This window comes from Homalodisca vitripennis, chromosome 2 (assembly GCF_021130785.1).
Source record: "Homalodisca vitripennis isolate AUS2020 chromosome 2, UT_GWSS_2.1, whole genome shotgun sequence".
In the NCBI taxonomy this organism is placed as follows: domain Eukaryota; kingdom Metazoa; phylum Arthropoda; class Insecta; order Hemiptera; family Cicadellidae; genus Homalodisca; species Homalodisca vitripennis.
In genome coordinates, this window is record NC_060208.1 from 92,453,619 (window position 1) to 92,460,294 (window position 6,676).

A 6,676-nucleotide genomic window follows, 5' to 3' on the forward strand; every position below is an offset into this window, starting at 1 on the left:
ATTTTATAAATTTAAATACTAACAACGAGAGAGTGTATAAAATGCAGTTAGAAATATTAAAGAAAAATCTGCCTTAATAACTGTAATTGCAAATCCGTGAGGTATAACAGCAGTAAGTGACGTAATGCAACGTACACTACGGAGAGCTGCATCAATCAATTATAGGAGTTAATTTTATTGTTCTGTTACCAATACAGGGCAAGGGATGAAGAATATTTCAGATATTGATTCAGAGTATTAAAAAATAAAAATAAAGTTTTATATTCTGTCATTATGTGTTTTTAGCAGTTACTTTTTATTCGTCAACAGTCACACATTGCAGTGTGATATGCAATGCTGTTTTTTGGTATTGTGTTTTAAGGTTAATTATTTACAATTATACAAAACTGTAAAAATTATTTTTAGGTTTAAAAAAAATGGCTATGTTTCTAAGTCTTACATGTTAAAGTTCATGAAAACTAATAGAAGAAGTTTTGTTAATATATTTGTAAAAGTTTCGAAAATTAATTTTAAAAGTAAATGTAAAAATGTCCACCTAAAATATCATAGTGTTACTTAATAGGCTCAATATTGCATTGGTCCTGATGTATAAATAAAATAGTATTATTATAGAAAAATACCGTTAACATTTGGTACACGTTTAACTTACGTGAATACGTGTTTTACACAACAAAAAATGTGTTTAGAATTGAACGTTAGTTGTGAATGTAAATCTTGTGAACAGTGTAAATACCTCGATAGAGTATACTAACATAGTTTATCTTTATTTGTTGTGCAACGAACAAAGCTTTGACAGTCACTACAGAATACACATGCACCGATGTTCAGATTTCTGTTTATAACATCATTCTATCATATTGTCTATCTTTAATACGATGCGCAAGATTTTGATCTCCGTTGTTTGCTATTTCTGCTGATCCTCAACCTTATAATTTCAAACTAAACAAGCGATGGTTAACGAGTGACGATCTGAATGTCTTATTCTGTGTTCTCGCGGCATCTGTCAAAAACATTTCCTTTTCAAGCCCATAAGAAAGAGCTATTTTTCTTGAGTTAAGTTATAAGGGAGTATACTGTTTTATTGTCGAACCTTATACTACTATCTTATAGTGAAATAATTTTTAGATTGGACAAGCATATGTGGTTGGACCGAATTTAATTTGTTGATAAATAATATACAAAAAGTTGTTTTTATCACATTCTCGAAAAAGTAGTACGATTTTTAAACATATGTTTAAAATATTTAAAATGACCAGCTTTTAAAATGTGATTGCCAAATTCGACAAAGCGTTTTTATTGATTTATCTTGTCAACATGGAGAGTTTACTCAAGTTTGGTTAAGTCGATTCTTTTTCTAAATATGGTTTTAAAATAAAAATAGATAGATGATAAATGAAAATACATAGACGCAATGATATTTAGGTTACATTACATTATTTTGCTCATTTAACCCTAGTAATAATATTCTAAATTCGTTTTAGAGTTATGTTACAAACTGTATAGAAATGATTTAAATAGCCTTTTAAAACTTGTGCAAAATATCTCATATTTCATACGTTTCAATTTTGAAATGGAGTGGGTATAACTCAATTGCTAGGCATATTGAGCAAATTTGCTTGGTTTTAAGTACCAATTTTGATTTCATCACCCTACATGCTTACCGCTAATACATACAATAGCTACTATGTAGGGTTTTCTTTACAAAAACATGGTGCAATAGCAAAGTACAGGCCTGTTACAACCCATTTACATGTTACAAGATTATAAACGTTCTGCTGCAATAAACATATAATACTTAGAATAACTTAAATGTAGATATTGTTTTACTCAAACATGGTGCAATAGTAGACTAAATACCAGCTAAATCCAATTAAAACGATTCAGGCTTGTGAAAGTTCTGCTACAATAGACGTATAAACAACCGGGTGAATGAGAAACATCCTTTCATTAAAGTCAGTCACAAAATAAGAGATGTTTTCTTTTTCTAAACAGAATCAAAGACGGTTTTTAAATGAGGAACATATTAAATTAATTCTTATTCAAGAGGGCTAACAACAAAGATGCAAGGCGAATAATAAAAACATATAATTGAAGCCTTAATGACCCACTTGTTTATTTAAATATTCCCTCTGTGTTGTACACTGCCCCTGAAGTTGACTTCATTTTTGTATAAATATGACTCAGTTACTTAAGTCATATTCTTAAGGTAAAGGTAAAGGCCTATTGAAATTTAAAATTTCACGTTATTTATTTATATTTAGAATATATCAAGAAATACAAGAAGATTGATGCTGGATTTGCAATTAGATTTAAAAAAATGCTGTTTTATCTTAAATTCTCATACTTTGGAGGAGAGAAATAGGGTTGTTAAATCTATGGTCTTGTTGAAATATGACGGTGTTTTCAGTATAACATAGTGTAAACTATTTACGTAGTATTGTTTATAAATAAATAACACACGACTATTTTAAATAAAACAAAACTGACTTCGTAACATGTATCATGTGTAGTACATATTTTATACATACTGTAATGAACTACGGTGTTTAGTTTCGTTATCGTCCAAACAATACAAGAGTACATATCATACCAGATGTTTAATACATGTGTATTGTATGTTAGTGAACGTATTAGTAAAAATTTTATTCCTGAAAAGAAAAGTTTGCATCTCCCACAACATCTGTATACCTTTATATAAAAAGCGTTGCTTAGAATATAGTTCAGGTTTGAGATAATTATACTGATTTTTTTGAATACAAGAGATTTTAAACTACAAAACTAGCTTTTTGTTACTACTTCACACATAAATCCTTCAGACGCTATATTATATGGGTTTAATGATTTCATCTTTTTATCATTAATTTTCAAATAGTATAGTCTGCATGGTATAAAGAATAGAAATAAAGCTATCAATTTATCGTAATCACCTTCACGATTAATTCCTCGGCCACATTTTCTTATGTAATCAATTATGACTTCTTCATCCTAAAATCAACCATCTGAAATTTTAATTATTACACGTCAGTTTTAATTACAACAGAGGCATCGTGGCATAATTGCAGTTATTTTCACTTATTCAACCCTGATTCGATATGAACTTGTGGAAGTCACCTGACTTAGATGAGTTCTGTCACAGCTGCCATAATTCAATAAGCACTTTCGATTTTATGGGATGTTTTGATCTCGATAACTTATACAATTGACCGCCAGTATTTATTATTAATTCTTTAATTGAAGAGAAGGACGAGAAAACCATTTATGAACTTTTATCAGATGTTTGGTAGTTATTATTTTGTAAATCTATAAGGAAGCTGTTCAAATGCTCTACTAGTCGTAATATGAAATATGTACAAAAACGAAATATATAAAACTTCAAGCATAATAGATTATTTTAATTTGTAAAATATTTTTCCAAGGTTACTTCAGATTATTAATTCAAATATCTAAAATTTGCCATAAAACTACATTTGAAAACGTAATGTGCTTAACAATTATTTCTAAAAGTTAAGAAAAACTGGAAGATTCAAATGGCGATCTAAACACTAATAAATAAATATATTTCATACTAGAGCAATAATTTGTGTCTATCACGTTCTGAAAACTGTTTTAAAAGTAATTATTTTCTAACCAAAGCACTTTAAGGTTAGAAAATTTGAAGTAGAGAGAGAAAATTATAAGGTTTCATTGAATAATCCTTTAGAAAAGCCATACTGTATAAAAATGGGCCTTCATTCTCTCTTTTAGTAATTGTATCATTAAAGTATGTTTTACTTAGATTGAGTTATTAGTTTTAAAACTTAGTAAAATAATATAGGGGTGGTAACCATTTATCAGTAAACGTTTTGTTCGAATGAAGAAGAAATAGAGATAGAAAAAGTACTAAACGAGTATTATCTTGCATTATTAACAACACCGAACATTTACAGTTGAGTTCTAATTTATGTTTTGAATTAATACATATTATTAACTGTAATAATACGGTTCTGTATGGATATATATATATATATATATATATATATATATATATATATATATAATTATTTTCTATATGTAAGTGTTTTTATTGGTTATAATGACTAAACCTTATGAATTAAAGCTAAATAATGTTTTATATTTCAAGAAATCCTTCAAAAGATTCCACAGAGAGATATATCTCCCACAACCCACAATAACCAATTTTCTCTTTTAAAGTTCACATTTTTATTGGCATTTTTGAAATTATTTAGATCAATAAAGTATCCATATCAATGCATTAAGATACCTAAAGAATACGTCAAATTATTCTTTAAGAAAATAAACTCGATAAATATTGTGGTAAATAGGTATACCGTTTAAAAACCCTTGTATTTTGGTTGCGCGACTTATAACCTAAGAATGGCGCCTGTGGTCTGACTGGTCGAGCGAGCACCATACCAAGTATAATAATGAAATACAAGATTAAATAATCTCTTAGTTTAGTAAAACTTAATAATAGATTTACTAACTCAGTATACTTTTAATTTAGCAGTTATGTTATTTTATTGTTGGATTCAAAACGTGTATGCGTCGCAAAAGTTCCCCGCCACACGCACAATACTCGTACATGTCTCTGCGTGTCGTGAGCATCCCGTAGACTTACTATTCCAGTTTCAGTGGCTGCAATTTCCTGTGACAGTTTCCTTTTTAATGACTATTAATAAGTTAAACATTCAAATTGCAGGATTAGATTTAAGCGTTCAGTGTTTCTCTCATGGACAAATATATGTTGCCCTTTCACGGGTTACTTCCAAGAATAACTTATGTGTGTAGTCCAATAAAAAATAAACTGCTGTAAATATTGTGTCTAAAATGTTCTGAATTGATTAATACTAATAATAGTTTAATGTTGGATAAATAATTATAAATTGATCTAATTTCATAATACTATTTGATTGGTAATGCGATTACTTATTATTAACAAGATTAGTACATTATATTATTTTGAGGTTCTATGAAAAGATTTTGATTAGTATAAAAATGTAAAAATCAATGATAGCTTATGATTGTATATTCAAATATTTTTTGTAATAAAAAATATATTCGACCTATGCAATGCCGAGCAGATAAAAGCATCCATGGATTCCCTACGAGAATAAAATAGCTCAGTTATATTAAGTATATAAATATTGTAGTTAGAGAGATAAGTAATAGAAATTCTAAATAGCAATTCTAGACCATAGTTTTACCACTACATGTAAGGTTGCTGAATAGTAAAAGCATTTCAAATAGATACGGTTGTGTCTATATGTACAAGTAATGAGATGCACGAGTACTTCAGATCCAACTCTCATCCAGAAACACACAGAGAATCCAATAAGTACAGAGACATGTAGGGCGGGCTATGTAATTTATACAGGAGACAAAGGACTTTCTCGATCGAGACAAGAGATTTCCTTGATGACGACTGATACCTTTGAGTAATGTTTTTTACATTCAAGAACAATTTGTTAGGGCTAAGCCAACATTTCACCACACATCTTCTCTGTAGAAAATTTCGTAGTTTAGTTTAAAGTCCATAGAGACACTTTCTGAATGAGATCACATTGTACATTTTTCCAACTCTTCCCAATTCTGCAAGCAATACAAATTAATATTGTAATTCCTACACGTCGTTCCTGCACTATGGGCCTCTTCTACCCACCTCTAGAATTTACTTTAGTGTATATTATGTATTATGCTATATATATATATATATATATATATATATATATATATATATATATATATATAAACATTATTTAGCTTTAACTCATAAGGTTTAGTCATTATAACTAATAAAAACACTTAAAAATAGAAATGTTCCAATTATAAAAGTGGAATGATTTATGGAATGATTTCTAAATATCGACTTACGAACAGGCAACACAAAAACTTTGAATTATACTTTGAATTGATAAATATTTTTGTATGAATTTCCTAAAAAAACCTTTTTAATAAGTAAGAAGGAACTCATGTTATTGTTTAGTGCAACAAAATTACTTTAAAATACTATTATATATAGTATATTATAAATGGATGTTTGTATGTTTGTCCTTTATGGAATCGTAAACTATTTGACCGATCATTACGAAAATTCTTATATATGTATTTTTCCACGAAGAAGGTTTCTATGCTATGTCTATTGATGTAACTCGCCTCCAGGTGGCGTTGCCAAAGATAATAGTTTTCAAAGCACCTGCACATTATAAACTGCAATTACGAGACAGTTACGAATATTTAATAGCCAAACACTATTTGAAGGCGCTAAGTTTTATATTTGTCTTGAAGATAAATTTCTGGTTGAACTTAAAGCTTGAGTGTTAGACCACTTTATAATAAAACACATGTACGTGTACAATGGCTACAAACATATACAAATTTTCTTGATCGTGGCAAAAAAGCAAACTCTACATCGGCGTTGGAAATATAATTTACTTGAGCCAGAAGTGCACATACACGGGTAACGCTTACGAAAAGCGTGCAAATCCGCGGGAAACAGCTAGTATTATATATATTATATAGTTAAGTTTTATATTTCAGATCAAATTATAAAATGGTGAAAAAAATAGTTTTAGTACCTTTGAATTTAAGTTAATTTTTATGTTATTTAATCTTTAATGAAATACTTAGGATGAATTATGTTTGGTTCGATATAAATTTGGAATTAACATTATTTGAT